The following is a 23491-nucleotide window of genomic DNA, read 5'->3' on the forward strand; positions in this document are numbered from 1 at the left end:
TTTGAAACTATCTTCTTTTGAAATGATGGAATCTCTTACCCAGACTGTCACAAATCCCTTCATATGAATTACAGTTTAGAAGGTAAAATAGTAGTGAAAAAGGTTTTAAAGGGAAAATATTATCATTAGCTTAAAGAATGAGATTTGAACAGCATGCAACTTACTATACACTCCAAGTAATCAACAAATGTTTTCTATGGATAGATGGATTTTGATAGATGGATGGACGGGCTGATGGATGGGTGGGTGGATAGTTAAAGGGATAGGAATGAACTTTGATTTTAAACAACTTCAAAATTAGTACTATTTTTAGCTTGGTATAAAAAAGGGGATCATCATTTTGCTTCATCAATCCTTCATGTTTTACCTCAAATCCAGTTACATGCCTATTTATTAATAACAATAATAATAACTAGCATTTATAAGAGGCTTTAAGGTTTGCAAAGTATGTTTATCTCATTTTATCCCTACACTTCTGTGAGGTAGATGCTATTACTATCCCCATTTTGCACACAAGGAAACTGAGGCACAAAGAGTTAAGAGGCTTCACAACTAGTAATTGTTTGAGACTGGATTTGAACCTAAGCCATTCTATCCACTGTGCCACCTAGCTGCCTCCCTTTGCAAAAAAACTGGAAGTTAAATTGACTTCTTTCAAATGCTTCTTACCATGTTGTAAAAATAACCATGAGTTTCATTGGAAAAATAGGAAACTTCAGTAGATTTTATCTGGTCTGATGGAGCAAATGCGTCTTAAAGAAGCCATGCCCTCGACTTCAACATTACACAGCTGCACACTGTATACATTTAAATTGACTTCCTGTTTTCTATGGATTTTTTTCTTAAACATGCCTCACAGTTTCCTGGTGGAATATTTTTTTAAGTTCAGTAAAACTTGACCTTTACATTTCATCTGTGGGTTATGTTTCTTTTCTTATCAAGACCTGTTTGGAAGCCAGAGGGGAAAAAATGCATTTTCTTTGAAAGTTAAAAAAAAAGAAGCACTTCTGACTTTGATGTTTAATTATTCAACTCCTTGAACAAAAGTTTTGCACCCACTTCCCAGTATTGTTGTATCAAATGAAATGATATATGAAAAACACTTTGCTTAAAGTGCTGTAACAATGTCCACTATTATTATTAATATTGTGTAGTAAGTGCTTACTATGGATAAGACACTGTTCTAGGCAATAGGAGCCTGAAGACAAGAAGGAAATAGTCCCTGCCCTCAGGAAGCTTACACTCTACAAGGGGATATAAAATGTACAGAAGTGTATACAAGATAGAGAGGGTGGGAAGCAAGTGAGAGATCAAAGTGCTCTAGGGAAATCTGAGTAAGGAGAGAGCACTCCTGGGTAGCAATCAGGAAGAGCTTCACTGCAGAGGTGGTATCTGATTTGAGTCATGAAGGAAGAGAAGAATTCTGAAAGGTGGGGATGAGGAGTGGGCAGATGCCAGGCATGGGTGTTCAAATAGGTGAAGTCTAGAGGAAATGTAGAGGTCAGAGAACACTTAATAGCCCTGTTTGGATGGATGGATGGTTGAATATGGGAAGGGGGGGTAGAATGAAATAAGGCTAGAAAGGCAGCATGGGGTCGGATTACGGAAGGTCTTGATGTCATGCATTTATATTTCATATTCTAAAGGCATGGTGAAATTACTGAAGGTCTTTTAATAAGGTGACAACAAGAGAATCTTATTTTGTTAGCTATATGAAGTATCATAGAAGAGAGAGACAGGAAGCAAGGAGGTCAATTAGGAGGCTATTCTAATAGTCTAATCCAGAGGTTCTAAGAGCCTGAACTCAGAGAGTAGCCGGGTGAGAGGAGAGAAGGGGATGGATTTCAGAAAAGTGATGCAGAACTGACAAGTTCTAGATACACAAGGGAAAGGAAGAAAGAATCAAGCAATCAATAATGATTAAGCACCTACTACGTGCCAGGAGTCAAAGGTAACCCCAAGGTTACTTCTGGGTGATTGGGAGGAAGGCAGGCGCTTCAAAAGAAAAAACAAATTTGGAAGAAGAGTGGATTTAGGGAGATAATATGATGATTTCGGCTTTAGACATACTGAAGGGTAGTTAGGTAGCACAGTGGACAGAGTGCCAGCCCTGCAGTCAGGAGAACCTGAGTTCAAATGTAACCTCAGACACTCACTAGCTGTGTAACCTTGGGCAAGTCACTTCACCCTGTCTGCCTCAGTTTCCTTGTCTGTAAAATGAGCTAGAGAAGGAAATGGCAAACCACTCCAGTATCTTTGCCAAGAAAATGCCAAAATTGGGTCATGAAGAGTATGACTTGGCTTGAGTTCAAGATGCTGGCAGGATATCCAGGTGGTGACACCCAGCACTCTCACAATCAGTGAGGGCTAGAATCTTAGGCTAAGAACAGCAGCTGTGCCTCCTCTGTCCTCCATGGAAAAGGCTCCTCTTTCCTCAACAGTAACCACCTCCACCTAACCAGTTGGGAGAATGATGGATGGGTGGATGGCATCACCTTATCCTCTAAGACTAGAGGAAAGAAGAAAAGGACAAGAAAAGAAGTAGACGGATTTTAGGGCGAGGAATAGATGAGATAAAAGGAGCTCAAGGCAATGGTGGCTGAGATGGTTATAGATTGAGGGTTGAGGCTAGAAATGGGGTAGAGTTGAAAGTTGGAGTTGAAAGCAGCAGTGCCTCCTCTCTCCTTAGTGGTAGAGATTATAAATATTAAATAAATATTGAGGATCCATTATTCTTTAATGCTTAAATATTTCAAAGATCTCCAAATTTATCTGGCTTGATCGTAACAGACACAGGCCCATTTTAGAATTCTTCCTATCTTGGTAAAACTTCCAGCGTTTGGCCTCCACATGACCCTTAGAGAGAACAGGGTCACCTCCCCCCATTAAGCATCACAACTGGACTTTTAGGGGAGGTATTGTTAAGCTACTAAATGAAAAGAAAAACAGAAAAATCATCTTTTCCCTGAAGTTGTATTGTATTACTTAACTGTATTTTAGAATACAGGTCAGTCAAAGGGCATGGTTATGCTTGAATATAGCATATGCCTCACCCCCTCATTTGGTGGACCAATTCATTGAAAGTCAAGTCATTTGAACACAAATCCATTCTGCAGCATCTCACTCCTTTTACCCTAAATTTCTCTGTATAAACTAATGAAATCACCTATTACCAACTCCATCTGTACCCATTTTGGGGTAAGAAGATGTAGCTTTGATGCACCCAATGAGGCACTTATTAAGTGCCAGTTTTCTTCCAGTAGAACAAAGTGGTTGTCTGAATACCCAGCACCTAGTACTATAATTGGCACTTAATAAGTGCTTAACTTAACGAATCTCATTTTGGAAAGAGAATCCCTACCTATACCTAGGATTTGGACTAATACTCACTTTGCCTTTACCAACAGCAGTCCCTATCAGCTCCCAGGGCCTCATTACTCAGGTTAGGTCATTTTGGAAGGAGAAGACACTGCAGCTGGTCTTGATGAGCTAGGGAGCTAATTCGCTATCAAGATGGGAATCTGTGACCATGTTCACATTTTTTAGAACTATGCCATTGCTAGCTGGTTTTTTTTTTCCCTTTCCTTTCCATGACATGATTTATTTCCTGTCATGTACAAGTTGGGGGGTTGGTTCCAATACAAATGTAAAAAAAAAGAATATTCCACAAGCCTCTGTGAATTACTGACATTTTAAAAATTGAGAAGTTTTTAAGGGTTCAAGGCCTAATTTTTTTTTATTTAACTATGACTAAGGCTAGACAACTCCAGATAGGAAATGAATAATAGATCTCATTTAAAAAATAGATTTGAGAGCCACATATCCACTAAGAGCAAATCGTTGTATTTTTGTTGTGGTAGCAGCAAAAACAGCATTAGGAAAACTCCCTTCATCAATATATGTGGCAGGCAGGAAGCTGCTAAAAACCAGACTGTCCTGAAGACGGAGCACTTCTATTTTAACTATTTTTTGAAACCTGGATCAATTTGTGGCAGAAGAGCTAGGCATTTCTGTGTAAATTTTAAAGTAAGGGAGTTCTGATCTTCTGAAAAACTCAACTGTTAATTTCCCAATTTGTCCCAGCATTCTTAATTTATAGTGTAGTAGATGTAGAAGTCAGTAATTATTCAGTCGTGTCTGACTCTTCTTGACTTCTGGACCAACTGTGCATGGGTTTTCTTGGCAAATATACTGGAGTATTTTGTTATTTCCTTCTCCAGTTTTAGGCAGGTGTTAAGTGACTTGCCCAAGGTCACATAGCTACTAAGTGTCTAGGTCACATTTGAACTCTGGTCTTTATGACTCCAGACTTGTATGTCGTATGCACTTTACCACCTAGCTGCTATAGTAGTAGTAGCAGTAGTAGTAGTAATGGTAGTAGTAGTAGTAGCAGCAGTAGTAGTAGTAGTAGTAGCAGCCGCAGCAGCAGCAGCAGCAGCAGCAACAGCAACAGCAGTGGTCATGGTAGTGGCCGTGGCAGTAGTGGTAGTGGTGGTGGTGGTGGTGGTGGTGGTGGTGGTGATGGTAGTAGTAGTAATAATAGTAGTCATAGTCATAGTAGTCATAGTAGTCACAGTAGTAGTAGGCATCTAGGTGGTGCAGTGATAAAATGCTGGGCCCAGAGTCAAGAGGACCTGAGTTCAAATCTGGCCTCAGACACGTACTACTTATATGACCCTGGGCAAGTCACATAACCCTGTTTCCCTCAGTTTCTTCATCTATAAAATGAGAGAAGGAAATAGCAAACCACTACAGTATTTTTGCCTAGAAAACCCCAAATGAGGTCATGAAGAGTCAGGCACAACTGAACAACAACACATATGCATGTATGTGTATGTATGTATGTATCAATGTATCAATCAATCAACATTTATTAAGTGCCTACAATGTGCCAGGCACCGTGCTGTTCTAGGGATACAAGAAAAGGCAAAAGACAATCCGTGCCCTCAAGAAACTTACAATCTAAGGTATATATGTATGTATGCATATTTGTATGTATACATCTTTATAATTCTCCTTAATAAAGGGACATAAGAGTACTGGATCCATAAAGTATTACATAAACATGGGTGACCTAATTTGATCTTCTGTATCGGTAGTATATAGGTAGTATAAAGACAAGTTCACAGGATCATAGATTTATAGCTGAAGGCTCAAAGGATAAATGACTCATCCAGAGTTACACAGGTAAATAAGCAGCAGAACCAAGACTAGACCCCCAATTTTCATCCCCATTTTACAGAATGAGCAAAGTGAGGCAATAGAGAGCTAAGAAGTAGGGGAGGTGGAATTCAAACCTAAATCTTTTTTTAAAAGTGTTCTTTCATTCATTAACAAACATTTATTAAAGGCTTCCTTACAATGTCCAAGGCATAGTGTGAGTCACTGGGTGAGATACTAAGCTAAAGGAGGTCCATACTCTTTCCTTCAATACCAAAATGATAACAAAGAATCTGAGATAACGGCCTCAAGAAAAGTCTACCAGATAACTTTCAAAGGGCAATGGTGGGGATCTGATAGGCTAAAGAATTAATTAAAGTAAAGTAAATGCAAATTTTTTGGGGGGGAGGGGGTCCTAGAAGCAACATAATCTTAACCATCCAAGCTTGCCCATTAATATTTTAAATGCAAATTTGTTTTAACCAAAGGGTTGTTCTACTTTACATTTTACTATCAGGTAAAAGAAATTGAGAGTAGTGACATCCAAGCAATGGAAATATATTGTAAGGCAAAAAACGGTAAAGTGTATTTTTGAAGACAGATTTAACGGTTTGTGTCTCACTAGGTTGTAAGTCACAGTGAAATGACCAAGGTAGTAGTTTGTAGTAGTAGTAGTAGCAGCAGCAGCACCAGTAGTTATAGCAGTAGTAGTAGTATATAGTCATCGCCATTACCAAATACAATAATTTCTCGATTATCTAAGTTGGGGTTTGAGAGGAACCTGGGTAGCACCAATAAATGAAATCCACAAGTAATACAAACTTTTAGGTTTAATATTCACAGCAACTTTTAACTATTAACACAACTTAATTGTTTGTGATTCATCTTTCCCTTCCTCTCTGGTGTTACTTTGGTAAACTAGGTACTGGCTAGAACACAGGGGAAGAAAGAGAGAGCACTTTTCAGGCTTAATATTAGGAAATACTTCTTAGGATTAGAGTAATCCAAAAGTGGGATGGGTTGCCTCATTTGGAGTCTTCAAGAAAAATCTGGTTAAGCGCACATTGACTATGTTGTAGAACAGGCGTTCTTAAACTGGGGTCTGTGAACTTGTTTTGAAAAAAAATTTTTTTTTGATAGCTACATTTCATTATAATTGGTTTCCTTTGTAATCCAATGCATTTTATTTTATATAATTAAAAACATTTTTCTAAGGGGTCCATAGGTTTCACCAGACTGTCAAAGAGGTCTATCACCTCAAAAAGGTTAGAATCCATGATGTAAAAGGAATCCTTTTCCAGGCAAGGGTTGAATTAAATGGTCACTGAAGCCCTTTCTGACTCAGAAGTTCTATGGCTCTGTAATTCCAAGCAAATGGGCTGCATAAACTGTGGAAAGATCATTGGGTTAGGCCCTGACCCGGCTTCTAGAGCTGGCTGTACCACTAAGCAACTGCTTAGTGACCTTGGGCACTTCATCTTTCTAAGCCTCAGTTTTCTTCCCGTAGAACAAAGTGGTTGTCTGAATACCCAGCACCTAGTACTATAATTGGCACTTAATAAGTGCTTAATGATGAATTAAGGCAGTTGAGAAAAGATTCTAAGGTGTTTTCCAGTACTAACTACCAATGAGACTAAGCAGGTTTCAAACAATTACAAAATAGGTTTTTACTGAGTCATTTCATTCATGTCTGATTCTTTATGACCCCATTTAGGGTTTTCTTGGCCAAGATACTGGAGTGGTTTGCTATATCCTTCAGCTGTTTTTACAGATGAGGAAACTGAGGCAGACAGGGTGAATTGACTTGCCCAGAGTCATACAGCAGTGTCTGAGGTCAGATTTGAATTCAGGAAGATAAGATGAGTTTTCCCGACTCCGGACCTAGCACTTTATCCACTATACCACCTAGACGCCTGAAATAAATGCTCTTATTTTTATTGAGAATGCTGATTTTTCACACCTTTTTTCAACTTATGCTTTAATCACATCACATCTGCCACAGAGATATCTTGCTTCATCCCTCAACCATGATTCCACAGGTAAATATTTCTATGAAAATTACATGCAGCTGCAATGAGAAATATAAGGAAAGAGACCAGCTATGTTTAATATGTTGCCCCTTCTCACAAGAACTATATCTTTCTCAGTTGTGAGATAAACTTAAGGGGAAAAAAATATTTTTCTAACAGGACGTTAATGTCATAATGTTTGGGAAATGAAGAACCAAAGTCAAAAGTTGAAAACTAAGGCCTATGAAAAGCCAAGGCCTGGTCAGAGGAAAGTCATCAAGAAAGTATTGAGCTAAGCCTTCACTTACGGGTCAGGTCAATACATACAGGTTATTTATTTTCTTCCAAAGAGCTAGCTTTCAAGAGCCTGGCAAAAGAGCTAGCCCACTTCAAGATGGCCTACGGCTGATTGATTGACTCTTAGTAGTGGTGGTCAGTGCTTTGTTTTGAAAAATCCTTTTTACCAGTTTTAAAGGACACAGAAGTAAGTGGCTAAAAATACTGGATACTTACCCTTTTCTGTTGCCTACTGTCATGAATGGCCCAGTTTACAATAGGAAGATGGGAAGAGGGAAAGAAGGAAATGAGGAAGCAGGGTATGAGGAGATAGGGTAGTGATGTTTTAGAAAGAATATGCCAAAGAATGTTTGACTAAATAGGATGAGTAGAGTAGAAATAGCATCCTCAATTTAAATGATCTCTTTCCTCAACTGTACATGTTGAATGGTTTTGGGGGCATGGAGGTGAGCTAGGAAGTTGATACTGGAAGAATAACTCCAAAATTTAGGGTTCTGTGTTAAAACTTTATTAACACAATTGTAGCAGCAAGGAAAGCATGCTGGAGTCAGAAATTATGTTCAAATATCACCCTCTGATGCTTTATTACCTGTGTGAGCTTGGCTCTTAAAAAGCCTGGGCCTCAGTTTCCTTATCTGTGAAATGAAGAAAGTTAAGAAGGAAGAAGGAAAAGAAAGAATGAAAGAAACAGGAAGGAAGAGAGGAAGGGAAAAAAGGAAGGAAGGAAAAAAGAAAGGAAGGAAAAAGGAAGGAACAAGGGAAGAAGAAAAAATGGAAGGAACTAGGAAGGAACATAGGAAAGAAGGAAAAAAGAAAAGGAAGGTAAAAAAAGGAATGAAGCTTTCTTCATTAATGGAGATTGGCAATTTATCTGTGAGTGTTTAAGTCTTCAAGAATTGCCTGGGACACTGAAAATTAAGTGATTTGCCTATAGGCATACATACATAGACAATCTATGTCAGAGTCTGTACTGGAACTTCAGTATTCCTGACTCCAAGGCTTCTATCTACTAGACCAGGGGGAATTTGTGTGTGTGTGTGTGTGTGTGTGTGTGTGTGTGTGTGTGTGTGTGTGTGTTACAGAGCCCTTTGGCAATCTAGTGAGGTCTATGGACCTCTTCTCAGAATGATGTTTTTAAATGCATAAAATCAAATACACAGGATTATAAGGAAAATCGATTATACTGAAATATAGTTAACAAAATAGTTTTTTAAAAATTTGTGCTACAATTCACAGACCCCTTGAAATCTATCCATGGTCCTCCCCCAAAGGTAAGAACCTCTATATTATACCAGTCCTGCTGCAAGGGATTTTCCTAACTATAGTATCCCAGCATCTTCTCCATGTTAAAGGCAAATTCCTTTAATGGACTGATAAGTTTCTAGGAAGAATTCCTTTTTTCTGTAACCAGTACAGATCATGACCTCAGCAGGGCTTTGGTGAGGGATTAGAGAGACTATTTCTCCCCAATAAATCCACATTTGTTCTAATATTACTATTTTAAAATTTCTAGCCTCTTGAGTCCAAGTTATACCAAAAGCTAAACATTTGAGAATTGACCATTAGGTTGATCACATAATCAAGTCTCTGAGTGAGCTCTCTTGATCATTTCAACATCCATGAAGGTAACAGTGAAACTTCTCTGGGGCTCTCAAGTACGTTTTCAAATTCTTTCACGATTACTACATTAATCCTAGTCTCTGGTATGTTTGCCAAAATCCCTGGCCTTTGGGCTGCTTCTTAACAATGAATGCTTATGAAAGTACTCCTATGATTGGAACGCAGAGGAGTGACCTGATAGCCAGGCCACCAGTATGGGTTGAATACAATGGTGCTGTACTTTATGCCAATCCAATGGAACCAGCTCCAGTCAATTCACCTAAGAATCCAAAGATAGGATCTCTTTGTCACACTGGTTTCCAAGACTTGTGCAACTCCTGAGGCCATTGGCACATGCCTAAAGAAAGCTGACAAGCTGACTGATGTCTGCTTACTACCCAGAATTTGTTCCTTTCCCTTTATCTTGAGACCTGTTTCCTGTTGTGTTGTCTTTCCTCCTCCCTTTCTACTCACTCCCCCCTGAGATTCCTACCTCCTCCCCAGCAAAATTCCTACAAACTCCTCAGCAAGAATATTGTGCTGACACTCCAACCCTCAAGAATTCAGTGGGACCGTTTAATAGTATAATTAAGTCTTAAAAAAAAAAGAATGCCATACTTTAAAAGAAAATTTCTCATAGAGCATTTGTATTAAAAACAACCTCTCTCTAAATTTTACTGAGTCTGCCTTGTCTTTTGTCTAGCTTGTAAACTAATAAGAATGGACCTCATGTCCTTTTTTTGCAGGTTTCTCTGCAGGGTTTGGCAAAACACACATGTGAAAAGGTTATAAACAGACCAATAAAAGAAAATCATTCAGTCAATGCCCCTATAAAAATTGAAAGGCATTTGAAGGGTATTAACAAGCCTAGGATGGAACAAGTGCTAGGAACTTGACAGATTTTTCTTCTTAAATGTTGCTTCCTCACCTAAAGTCAGTCCCCTTGTCCACACTGACCTCTGAGAGTTTGGGGAGTTTTTAATTACTCAGTTGTCTTTCTACCTCCTTGCCTGATCTCAAACAGTGCAACTCCCTCTAGTCCTTTTGCCAAATTGCTCGCTTTTCCTTTTTTGCCTCTGTCTGGCCTGTAATCACCTTCTTTTCTAATAGTCATACCCTTGAGGGTTGTGTGCTCATAGTCTGGCTCCATCTGCTAGCCCATTCTACCTTGTCCCAGACAGCTTCCCCTGGTGTCTCTGACTCAAAAAAATCTCTTTAGTAAGTATATTATCATTCCTCTATTCTTTTACAATCCTTTGGGAAAGATCACCAATTTCTTTCCAAGAGCTCTGCAGTGAGCTTGTCCTTGAACACAAATCAGCTTTATCCTCTACCATAATGTCATGTCAGTCAGTCAACAAGCATCAAGTAGTAACTATGTGCCAGATACTGTGCTACGTGTTGTAAAATAAAGAAAGGCAAAACCAATCCCTTGCTCTCAAGGAGCTCACATTCCATAGAAGGGATATACAGAGTAAATGGAATATCGTCTCCAATGGAAAGCACTGAACTGGTGGTTGGGAAGAGAAGGGGATTGGCAAAGGTGTCCTGTAGAAAGTGCTGAGTGGCGTCCTGGAGGAAGTTGGGGAAGCTAGGAAAGGGAGGTAAGGAAGGAGCGAATATGAGAAAGAGCAAATAGGCCAGTGCAGCTAAATCACAGAGTATGAAGATAGGAATAAAGGGTAAGGAGAAGAGAAAGGTAGGAAGGGCTTTAAATGACAGGCAATTTATATTTGATGCTGAAAGTAGTAGGAAGCCATTGGATTTTATTGAGTAGGGAGGTAACATGGTCAGACCTACAATTTTAAAAAATCACTTTGGCAGCTGAGTGGGGGATGGATTGGAGTGGGCAGAGATTGACAGAAGGGAGATTAAGTAGAGGGCTACTGAAATAGTCCAAGAGAAGAGATGAGAGCCTGTGCTAAAGTGGTGGCAAAAAGGGACATAGACAAGAAGCTCGTTCCTGAAAAATAAGCAAATTAGGACCCCAGTTACTACTATTCTGCTTAATTTTTCTTCATTGATTACAAGGAACCTTAGAAGACTACTCAATGCAATGTGAAGGAAGGAAATTCCTTTCTTACGCCTGTGGAAGATCAGCTTACATGTACAGCCTGAAGCATGAGGTTTAATTACCTTTACCCAGATTTGGCTCATGCAGCTACAGATGTTAAAATAGTATTGTACTAGTTTTGAAAAACAGTGCTATATCAGTGAAAGGAGACTATCACAAGGAGGAAATTATATAATGCCATATTTGCTGATCCATAATTGTCTATCACGGACTCTCACAAAGCTTACTATTAAACGTAATTGGAAAGAAGACACTATACATCTACGTAGTTTACAACTTGCAAAAGCTGGACTTACAAATGACTCATACTACCCACACAAACGGGTGAGCAGAACCCACCCAGAATAAATGGGTGAGCAGCATCAACCCTGACACAATGCCAGGCTGGGGCTTCCTCTGGAGTCACTAGGAAAGTGGGAAGGTAGCTTTTAGAGAACTTCTGACTGAAGAAAAATTAAGAAGACAAGATAGCTCTGAAGAACAGCTTAAAGGAGATGGTCCTGAGGCATCTCTGCACCATGCTAGCCTTACCAAGTGACCACTCTAGTCAAAAATAAAATTCCCAGATTCTCAGAGTTGGAAGACATTTTAGAAAGTCATGTATTCCAAGCGTATCTGAACAGGGATTTCCAACACACACACACACACACACACACACACACACACACACACACTATTCCTGACAAGTGGTCCACCTTGCCTTTTCTTGAAGTCCTCCAGTGAAGGGTGAACCCACTGAGGCTTAAATACTTCTTGTAAATAAAGTTTCCTCCATGTTCTAATTTATAAAATCTTTGTCTTTGGAGATTGACAATATCTATGGAGAATATTTATGAAATCCACAATTGTTAGCACTCTAAGGCAGCCCATTACATTCTTGGATGGCTCTAATTTGTTATTTATAATAAGCCTACATCTCTGCACCCTCCAGACATTGCTCCCAATTCTGCCCTTTGGGGCCAAGCAGAGCAAATCATTCCCTCACTGGAGCACTGAGGTTTTCCCTTCTTTCCAGTTTCTTTAACTGATCCCAATAGGGTAAGATCTCCAGGCCCTTTACTAGCCTGGTTGCCATCCTATGGAATATGAAACAGCTTTATCATTATCCTTCCTAAAACGTAGTCTCCAAAACTGAACATAATTACTCCTGGGGTGATCTGACCAAGGAGAGCATAGTGGGACTATTACATCTGTAGTCCAGAACACTATGCTTTTCTTAAGCACATATTTTTTTTCTTTTCTTTTTTTTCCCTGTCATATCATATTGTTGATTGATATTGGGCTAACAATCCCCTAAAACTCCCATTTCATTTTCAGACAAACTGCTCTGCAGCTATATTTTTTCCCACCTTGTGCTTGCAAAATTGATTTCTTGAACCCAAGTGCGAGACTTTACACTTACGTCCATCAAATTTCATCTTGTTAGTTTTCCATTCCCGTCTAATGAGCTCTCTTGGTCTCCTGATTCGGTACCCAATGGGTTAGCTATTTGTGAGTCTCAAATACGAAGCACTTTGCAAACCTGAAAGCACTACATAAATGGCTTCTTCTTCTCTTCCTCCTCCTCCTTCTTCTCCTTCTCCATAACATTATTATTATTATCTTACAGTCTGGTGATGACTTCATTCCCTGAGCCTTCTAAATTCCTGCTGAGTGTGAGCAATGTTTATAGAGCAATACAGGGGTATGCTGGTAAATGTTCAACAACCAGGCTTATGGGGGGTGGGGGGAGGGGAAGAGAAATGTATGCACACACAATTTTAATCTTAATATGCATTGTTAACACTTATGTTTAGACAATCAACCAATCAAAAAGCTGAACCCTGATTTGAAAGGATTTGCTTATTTCTGAAGCACACATGAAAGCCAGGTTTGGCTGAAATGACAAATTTGATAAGTATGTCACCTATATCTGTAAGTCATGGATAAAAATAGCAAATCATACCACACAGATCCCTGGGGCACTCCCCCAGAAAACTTCTTGCTCACTGACAGCCAACCACTAACGACTATTTGGGGATTTTCACACTTAACCAGTTCTGAATTGGCCTAACTATTCCATGGTCTGGTTTATATTTATCTCTCCATCTTGCCAGCAAGAATAGCATGAGAAACTATCAAATGCTTTGTTAAAACATAAGTAAATGACACCTACAGCATTCTCCAGATTTAGCAGTCTAGTAACCCTGACAGAAAAGTAAATGAGGTTAGCCGGCTATGACCCAATCTTGGCTTCCTATTATTACACCCAGTATTCTCAGGCAATCTCCCATCCCTATGCTAGAGAAGTCAGAAGTGACTCTTCTTAGTTTCTAAAATCAAATACCATTAGGTTTGTTTTGGTGTTATATAGTCGTGGGTCTTATTGTTTAGTTATTTCCATAGTATCCAACACTTCATAACCCCATTTGGGTTATGGTTCTTATGCTACCTAATTACTTTTTTCTCTTTATTATACTACCTAAAGTGTGACTAGCATTGATTCATTTGGCTTAATAAGGATCTTCTTTTAAAAATACAAATACTTCTGGAATAAAGGAGAAATTATTCATATACACATTAGTAGTAAACAGTTCATTGAAATTCCCTTCACTAAGGGAGTGGGAGTTTTGACTGAGATGAAAAGTGGGTCCTTTTGCAGCATGGACTCTGTTGGGGTAATAGGATGGACCTGAGTGGGCTAGGGGGAAATCTCTTGCCTTTTTGTATTCCAGCAACCTATCCCCTACACCTGAAATTCATTCCTCATCCTCAATTTTCAAGAATCCTTTCTTTTGAGGTTCAACTCAATGGCCACTGCTCTATGTAGTCTTACCTGATTACCAGTAGAGAAAGTGGTCGCTCCTTCCACAAGTTTTCCTATTTATCTCCTCATTTATCCTTATTACATCTTCTCTTGGGTTATGCTTTTCTTCGTAAATTTTTAGACCCTCAAAGTAGAATGGAGTAACAATAGCTAACATTTATGTGACATTTTAAGGTTTGCAAAGCACTTTAGAGGAGAAAGGGAATAAACATTTATTAAGCACCTACTATGTGCCAGTCACTGTGCAAAGCAAATACCACTTTACAAATACCTCATTTGTTCCTCATAACAACCCAATGAGATGAGGTTGACCCTGAGCAAGTCACTTAAGCTCTATTTCCTCAACTATAAAAAAGGGATCTAGGTTTTTAATAAATGTGTTTTGAATTAAATGACTTGAGAGGAATATTAGTAGATGTTAGAAGGGTACATAAAAGGTAGGTGGAAGGGTACCTAGACCTGGATCATACCATGTCCAAGAAAAGGAGAAAGCACATTTCTTCCTTTGTCCCCATCTTGTACCTCAATACCCCTTGTCCTTTGGATACATTCCTGGGTCCAGATTAATATTATTAGTATTGAAATTGAATTGCATCATGAGTCAAAAAGGTAATTTGGGGGTAAAAATGTAATATCATTGACAAAATGGCTTCTATGAGGAAAATACATTTGGAATTTCAAATTGACAAAGTTTCTGTCCCAAACTTTTGGAACACTCTTAAGTTAGAGGCTACCTGTCTTTATTTATCTTATTTTCTTTCTTTTTTTTTTTAACCTCTTCCTTATTATATTACTGCCTCATTAAACAACAACTTCAGTGATTTTTAATGAGTGGTGTACTGAATCTGTAAAAGATAAATTTGTTGATCACCTATTTGAAGAAACAAAGAGAGAATGATGATTATATTATCTAGAACAATTTATGCAGAAAATTTTAAGGAATTTAATTATAACTTCAGAGTCACATGAACAAAGATCAAGGAAGAATAAATTATATGTTCAGTCATATAACAATGTTTGAATCACTCATGTCATTTCTTCCCAAGTAATTACCTGCTCCCTTGTTCCTTCATGCAAATGCTCTCATTTCATTTAAGTAAACATAAGGAATTATGGTGAATTCATGGCAAAGACAGAATCTATTGCAACATTATCATTTTTAGAGAAACCTAAAATAACTGTGAGACTACTAACAAAGAACTGGGATCTCACTAAGCTCTGATCAATAAAAGGCTGGAATAGAACCATGTAAACTTTGCCTTTCTGTGTTTATATTAAGCAACCATTTGAAAAGACTCCAACAACTTTACATTGTTTTCTACATGGATGTCCAGAATTCAACCTGAAAAAAAATTACTTGAATTTCTAGCCACAAACAAGATGCCCAAACATTCCAATTTCAGATCTTTGAAACTCATTTGTTCATTTGTTTTAAGAAAATGGTCATTACAGTCCAATGGAAACGTTAAAAAGTTAAGCAAAATAAACCTTACTCCCAGCTAGATTTTCAATATTATATTTTATTAACCCAGGTTGTGTAATTTTGCCAACTGAAATTTCACTGCCCACCATTAGTCTAAGACTGAATTGTCTCTAAGAGTCCCTAAAAATTGAGAACCGAGATTATGCAGAGAGAAAAGTGTGATTTCTCTTTGTTTGGTCTGGGTGAGAAGACAATGTACATACTCTACCCCCATTAGCAGTCACTGTAGGCACATCTAAAATAGTGTTTTTAAAAGCTGAGCTAGAAGGAATTCATTTTTAATTAAACAAGAGCAAAGTTTCTCACTTCAACTTCGTTTCCCTTACGTCACTTATTCCTTCTAAAACTTAATTATTTTACTTGATGTAAACAAGAGAAGACTGAAAGATCTAATTTCAGGGCCACTCTTTGACATCTCTTGCCACAATCTACTCCCAAAATAAATCCATAGTATACCATTTCAAATCAGGCACCCAGCTATTACCAAGCCCTCCTTTCTCTGTTCTCTCCTCAGTTATTGCCTGCAATCAGACCCACTCGAATGGGTAGCATCTCTGTAAGACACAATAGCAATTGATTTAGTCTGAAAGGTCTAAAACTCTATTTTTACTTCATCTAGAAGGCCTAAGTATAGGGTTGATAACAACAACTGAAGGGGGAGAAAAGCATTCAGAATCAAGTCAGTGAGTGGAAGACAAAAGCCAATAGAACTATCAAGAGCATAAAGAGAACTATGAAGAGCACAAAGGGGTAGGAGCTGGCGGCAAAAAGACCCATAACTTAGCAAAACGATACTCACATAATTCCATAGAAATCTAATCACTCATCCCTGCAATTGTGACTAGGGATGGCAGTGAGGCAGAAACCAAGAGAAACTGAAAACAGCCACCTACCTTATTGTTACCTATTTGTACCTTTTTAAGCAAAAGGAAGGAGCAAAACTTGGCGTGTCGGTCCTGGGTTCGGAGGTGAGCACTCACGGAATGACCCAAGGCAGCAGAGGTATCCAGAGCACATTTCACTGTACACCTTTTGCTTGGCCTGCCCACATTCCTATGCAAGCTTCTAAAGTCACAGCTCTGGATGGCTTTGGAGGGGACCATTCATTCCAGTGTTTGCGGCTGGCTGGATTGTCCCTCCTTTGTATTCGAGGCTTAATCAATCACCTGGGCAAATGACCAGGAATGAAGATAGGAAACGTGAGAGGTGTGTGGGTGAGAGAGGAAGCAGGCATCGGAGGCGAATTGGGAGGGAAAAGAAAGGGAGACAGAGAGCCTATAAGGAAGTTTTAAAATCAAATACAGTGTCCCTTTATTAACTAGTGACTCCAGTTATGTAATCAGGAGAGGAAGGAAGGTCTGTGTTCCTTCATTGTTTTCATTTGGGTTTGGGGGCCCTGTGGTAGCTTGTGATAATGTCCACGTTTCTTTGAAACAGCTCCAGAAATCGTGAACGTTGGACTAAACAGGGAAAGAATTTCACCTGGCTCCACCAAATTTTCACGCCAACAGTAGTAGTCAGGATTAATAATGAGTTTAGTGAAGTAGAAATATTATGAGACATTAACAAGGATGACTAGGCATTAGCAAATCTGTTAATGGAACTTAAATTAAATGATTAATATAACTTAATATCAATTAAATGCATAAGGTACAGAATAACCAAACTCACTATTCATCAGTGTAATAGCTAATACATAATAAAATCATCTGCTGTACAAATACAGCACCTCTTTTCTCCTATTTCCATGGCAGTAGGTACAAATAGGTTTCCCAGGCATCTTCTGAAGAAAATATTACCTTAGCTTTCTTTTAAAGTATCCCACATATCACTTCGGGGGGGGGGGGGGGGGAAGATTGAACCACTGTTTTTCTGAGGCAAAAGAAAGCTGTTTTTCTTAACCATTACTCATTAGTAAGAGCTTAACCCATGAGCTAGCTATCAGGATCACCAAATCTTCAAGCAAAAAAGCAGAAACAACATTTAGAAAGGCACATGGCACCCAGATGATTTACACATACAATGCCCATGAACAGTGTCTTCCCTTAAACCTGTCCACATCAGCCCTATCCATTCTAAGCCCCTATCAAGCTCTACCCTCCCTTTCCTTTGTGCTCTGTGAAACTCTCATTCAATTTTTAACCAATGCACCCAACCCCCCACCCTCCAGTCTAGACCCCTTCCTCTCCCACATTCTGTCTCCTTGCAATCAGATAAACGCAGCTGTCTCCTGATGACACTCCATCCCTGGCCATCCTTTCCAGACCTGGTTATATTTTCTCTCATGCCCATGGTCACATCTAGCCAGCACCCACACTACTTCCTGGTCCTTCTTCTATCATCTTTACTCAGTAACCTCTCCTCCTTTGATGTTCAGTCCATTCTGATAGATCACCCCATTCCCATAGATCACCCCATTCCCATTCCAGTAGAAGTTCTCAATGGCCCCCAGATCAAAGAGTTCAGAACTTAATTCACAGTCTCTCCTCCCATTTTACTTGGGACTTCAACTTACAGATGGGTGTCACTTCTAATAACCCTATTGCAGTTTATTGAAGTCTTCAGCTCCTATAGTCTGTACTCTTCACTCCAGTTTTCAAGCCATAAACAAGAATGGTTTTGCCTTTCACCATGTCATCACTCACACAAACATGCACCTCAACAATCTCAACACCAAAATTCCTCTATCTGATCATAAGATCTCACCCTTCCAGGTCTTCTCTGCAAGCTCGAAGCCCGTACACTGTCTCCAATGCACAGGTGTGCCGCAGGGTTCTGTTTTGGACTGACTTGGTGATCTCATCAGTTCTCATGGGTTCAACAATCAAAAAGCTTCCAGATCTTCCTATCCAGGCCTCATCTCTCTTCTGAGTTCCCATCCTGCATTTGTAATCAATCACATGCTTGGCATCTTCATCCATGTCTTTGTTGTTATTCAGTTGTTTTTCACTTGTGTTTAACTTTTCACGTCCTCATTTGGGGTTTTCTTGGCAAAGATAGTGGAGTGGTTTGCCATTTTCTTTTCCAGCTCATTTTATAGATGAGGAACTAAGGTAGGGGTAAGTGACTTGTCCAGGGTCACAAAGTAAGTATCTGAGGCTGGATTTGAACTCAGGAAGATGAGTCTTCCTAACTCCAGGTCCAGTGCTCTGTCCATTGTACCACCTAGCTGCCCCATATATTCTATGTCCTATGCCCCATATATATCTATATTCCATAGACAGCTTAAATTTAACATTTCCAAAATAATCCTCCCCCCCAAACTCTATCCTCCTCCTCATTTCCTCATTTTTCTAATCTAATCGGTGACTACCTCTTACAGATTCTACCTCCTCAACACCCCTCACATACAATCCCTTCTGTTTACGAATACCACAACTACCTAAAGTCTACCCTCATCACCTCTTGCACCTTATCATCTCTCCTCCATCTGATTGGAGAGGGTGAAGCATGGGCATAAGGGAATTCCTTCCAGGTCCTCTATTGAAAGAAGGGGCTCAGGGCAGCCTCATAATTTCCCACTTCGATGTAGGACTTCATCATGCATTTCAGGGCAAGAACTGTCTTTTGACTTTCTTTGCAACCCCATCACTTAGCACAGTGCCTAGCACACTGTAAGCACTTAATAAATTTTTATTGATTGACTTTTGCCTGGACTATTGCAATTGCTTCCTAATTAGTTTCGCTGAATCTAGTCTCTCCTCTCTCAAATCCACCATTCTTATAGATGTGAAATTGATATTCCTGAGTCTGACCATGTTCTTTGTCTTCTCAACCAGCTTCAGTGCCTTCTGATTACATTTAGGTTAAAATACACACTCCTGTGTTTTGCATTTAAATCTCTTCATAATCTGGATCTAGCTTATATTCACAGGATAATTAGAAATTATTCCCCCTTGCTCATTCTATGCTTCAAATTGGCCTGCTAGATATTCTCAAGGCATGACACTTTGTCTCCAGCCTCCATAAAGTAGGGTGACGTGGTCAGGGATGACAGGTCTAGACATGGTCAGTTGTGGTATGAGTTGAAAGAAGGGAATGGATGAAAAATGTGCAGGAGGTAGCATCACCAAAACTTGGCAATGGGAATATTGCTGTTCAATTGTTGTTCAGTCATGTCTGACTCTTCGGGTCCCCGCTTGCGGTTTTCTTGGCAAAGATACTGGAATGGTTTGCCATTTCCTTCACCAGTTCATTTTCCAGATGAGGAAACTGAGGCAAATAGGGTTAAAGTGATTTGCCCGGGGTCACAAAGTTAGTTAAGTGTCTGAAGCCGAATTTGCATTCAGGTCTTCCTTATTGCAGGCCCAACCCGCTATCCACCACACCACCTAGACACCTATAATGGGGATGAGGACAGAAGAGAAGAGCTGAGGATGGAACTGAGGTTTTGAACCTGGGGGACTAGAAGAATGGCACTGTCCTTGACAATGTCATAATATCTCCAATGACTTTCAAAATAAAGTTCACATTGGAAAAAGAATTATGGGACTATGAGATGGATGAAAGGAAAATGAGAAAATCAAAAGGAAAGGAAAAACAAAGACGAGACATTGAGGAAATAAGTTTATCCTGCGGGCCTCAGCAAACATATGACTTTGTATAAGGGTATACTGTGGGTATGTTGTAATCCCACTACCCTAATAAGAATGTTTCTGAAAGGAAGTGGTTCGAAGATTATCTTTTAACACAAAACAGTCATTCTTTTCCAGTATAAAAACACTGTTTTTTGGAAGGATAGCTTCATCATAATGAATGCCACAAATGCCCTAAGTCAGGGAAAGAAGTGCAGGATTGAGCTTCTGCATGACGGGATTTGGGGGATGTCCAGGCTATCCTACCATTTGTGGTGTGGCCATGGTACATTGGGATGCCACATAGGAAAGGCAATGGAAAGTGAAATTATGAAATTGCACAATACCCAGAACAGAGGAAGCACTTAATAAAAATTTTATCTACGTAGCTATGAAGTGACACAGCAAAGAGACATGCACAAAAAGATAATACTGCCTTTTATTAAAAAAATTGGCAAAATAAATCTTGATAAGTCTTCGTAGTACAGTGAACAGAGTGGCACAGGAGATAGTTGAACCCACAGTTAAAAAGATCCAAAGTTTGAATCTTTACTTCAAACTCTTTATGTAACTGTGTGACCCTGGGCAAGTCACCTATGTTCTCTTGGCCTTGGTTTCCCCAAATGTAAAATGAGGATTATAATAGCACCTACCTTTATGAAGATCAAATGAGATGTAAAGCAGTTTGTAAGCTTTAAAGCACTATATAAATGCAACTTACTATTATTTTTATTGTAAATATATTTTGATTCTAACTGTGTTCAATTGCATTTTGAATTCTATTATACTATAAGGTCCTTGAGAACAGATATATAGTCTTACATAATCAGTACATCTTTTCCAGCACCTAAAACCTCTGCACATAGTAGGCCTTCATTTTATAAAAGAAACATTAAATATCTACTATATAGGCAGGTAGGTGGCACAGAGAAGATAGAATGCTGGTCCTGGAGTCAAGAAGCCCTGAGTTCAAATTTGGCTTTGGACACTTACCAGGTGGCTGGGTAAGTCACTTAAGCCTATTTGCCTCAGTTTCCTCATCTGTAAAATGAGCTGGAGAAGGAAATGGCAAACCACCGCAGTATCTTTGCCAAGAAAACCCCTAAATGGGATCAGGAAGAGTCGAGCACAACCGAAATGACTGAACAACAACTATAGAAACATGAACTACAATTAAAGAAGGGGAATTTATGTATATTTTCAGTACCTCATATGAGAAACTGTCAAGGATTTACACTGTTCTCTATAATTTCCCAAGTAAATAGACAAAATTTAAAAAAAAAAAAAGGTGATCTTCCAACTGTCAGGTTTGTTTTTTTTGACTTTGCCAACTTTTCACTGGTGAATCTAGAAATATACTCCTCCCCTGGGGAGTGAGACCCACCCACTCCGTTCCTTCCCAGGTCTCTCCCAGCCTAGGCTCTCTCAGAGTTTTTCACGTAAGCCAGAAATGTCTCAATCACAGTAGGTTCACCTAGTGAGAAACCTTCCAGTAAAGACTGGATGATTGGAATGTTTGACTTCAAATGGAGACCTATGGAGCCCCATTCACACTATGGTTATCATTCTGAAATGCATAAGCTTTTTTTTAAATTGGCAACTGCATTTCAATATGTTTTTCCTTTGCATTTCCTACATATTTTATCTCATGAATTGAAAGTATTATTTTAAGAAAGGGTCAATAACACACAAAAAAGTTAATAAACCCTGAATTAAATTGCCATATTTAATTGCATTATTTTCTATATGAAGGGCTCCAGGTTAATCTTGTCAACTTAGTCTCAACGCACTTTTTATTTATTTGCTTGCTTGCTTATTTTTTTTTTATATTTTAACATCCTTCCCCAAATATATAATGTGGTCATGGCTGCTAAAATAAAATGAAAGATGTGAAGATTAGAGCTGAGTTAGCTTCCCAAACTATGTTGGTATGCAATGCAATTCAATTTGGCAAGCAGCTGGTATCACAGTGAATTGACCACTGAGCCTGGAGTCTAGAAGACCTGAGTTCAAATCTGGTCTCAGATGCAGACAAGCTGTGTGACCCCGGACAAGTACCTTAACCTCTGTTTGCCTCAGTTTTTTCATCTGTAAAATAGAGATAATAATAAACCTACCTCACAGGGTTGTTGTGAGGATCAAATTAGATAATAATTGTAAAGTGCTGGCATACTGCAGGTGACATGAATGCTTAGAGCCCTCCTCCCAGGCACTGAGCTTCTTCATATAACATCTGCCTGAGTTGGAAGTACAAAACCTTTTTGGGTAACCAGGGATGCGGCCACTCCAGAAAGGCAGAAAAGCTGTAATTCAATCTCTCTTACTATTTCCCTCATACTGATAGGGAAGCATTTCATCTACCGACACAGGTTCAACTACAGCTGACTGAGTCTGAGACGGTCTCCAAAATGCGTTCTGTTATTGGTAACGTCCCTGACTATAAAGAATTACCAAAATGTCTGCACAGGTCAAAACTTTGTTCTGCTGAGGGTGGATTTTCCATCTCTTTGCTCCTTGTGTCCTTCTAAGAGGCTGCATGAGGACCCCAAGATGCTCAGCTATAAGCAGCACCTGGCCACAACCATGTGAAACCCAAAGAAAACTTGACTAACCAGGAATAAAAACTATAAGGCTACAAAATTTCAAAATTGAATATTGAGGCTTAAAGCTGAGTGAATGGTCTTCCAACATATCATTATTAGTGACCTGGCTACTCCCAGTGTGTATGCTCTTCACAAACATAAAGTGTTTTATTTTTACATTAACTCTTTCAGAACTAAAGAAGTACTGTGATTGATTATATATTTAATAATAAATATGTGGTATTTATTATATAACATTCTATAATAATATAACAAATTTTAATTAATTATATTAATTATTAATAATTAATGTTACATGATGTTATACAAAAATATATTTTTATGTATTACTTTTATTTAACAACCTCTCTACAAGTAAGCCACTTTTAGTCACTTCTGGCTCTCCTTTTCATTTATTCTTTTTTTCATTCATTCATTCTCCCTTTCATCTGTTCTTCAAACTGCTGCTAAAACAATCTCCCTCATATATAAATCTGGATATGATACTTCTCCATAGACTTTATTTTCCAGTTAAAAGGAAATACTCACTGTCCCCCTCAAGAGATCTTACAGGGTAGTTAGGGGATATGACACATATATAAAATCACATATGTTATAGGCATGAGAGATGGTGTCCCACAGCATAATGGACAATGTGCTGGGCTTGCAGTCTGGATGATCTGAGTTCAAATTCTGCCTCAGACACTCAGTAGCTGTGTAACTCTATGCAAGTACCTTAATCTATGTTTGCCTCAGTTTCTTCATCTATAAAATGGGGATAATAATAACACCTACCTCACAGTTGTTGTGAGGATCAAATGAGATAATAATTGTACAGCACTTAGCACAGTGCCTAGCACAAAGTAGGTGCTTAATAAATGTTTGTTCCCTTCCCCCTCTTATGTGT

The 23491-nt window shown here is 38.9% G+C and overlaps 1 protein-coding gene across 3 annotated transcripts in view; it reads right to left on the reverse strand.

Annotated features, from left to right (window-relative positions):
• LOC114054264 (rho GTPase-activating protein 28-like) overlaps nucleotides 1-23491 on the reverse strand; it is a 192690-nt gene that overhangs the window by 131052 nt on the left and 38147 nt on the right. The window contains exon 1 of one of the 3 annotated variants that reach the window (XM_027877450.1): nucleotides 16322-16435. The exons of the other annotated variants lie outside the window; for them this stretch is intronic. The gene's annotated coding sequence lies outside the window, so the exon portion shown is untranslated. Of the gene's footprint in view, nucleotides 1-16321; nucleotides 16436-23491 lie in introns of those variants that run through there. 3 annotated transcript variants of the gene reach the window in all.

Source organism: Vombatus ursinus, unplaced genomic scaffold (genome assembly GCF_900497805.2).
Source record: "Vombatus ursinus unplaced genomic scaffold, bare-nosed wombat genome assembly UNPS02014812.1, whole genome shotgun sequence".
NCBI lineage: Eukaryota > Metazoa > Chordata > Mammalia > Diprotodontia > Vombatidae > Vombatus > Vombatus ursinus.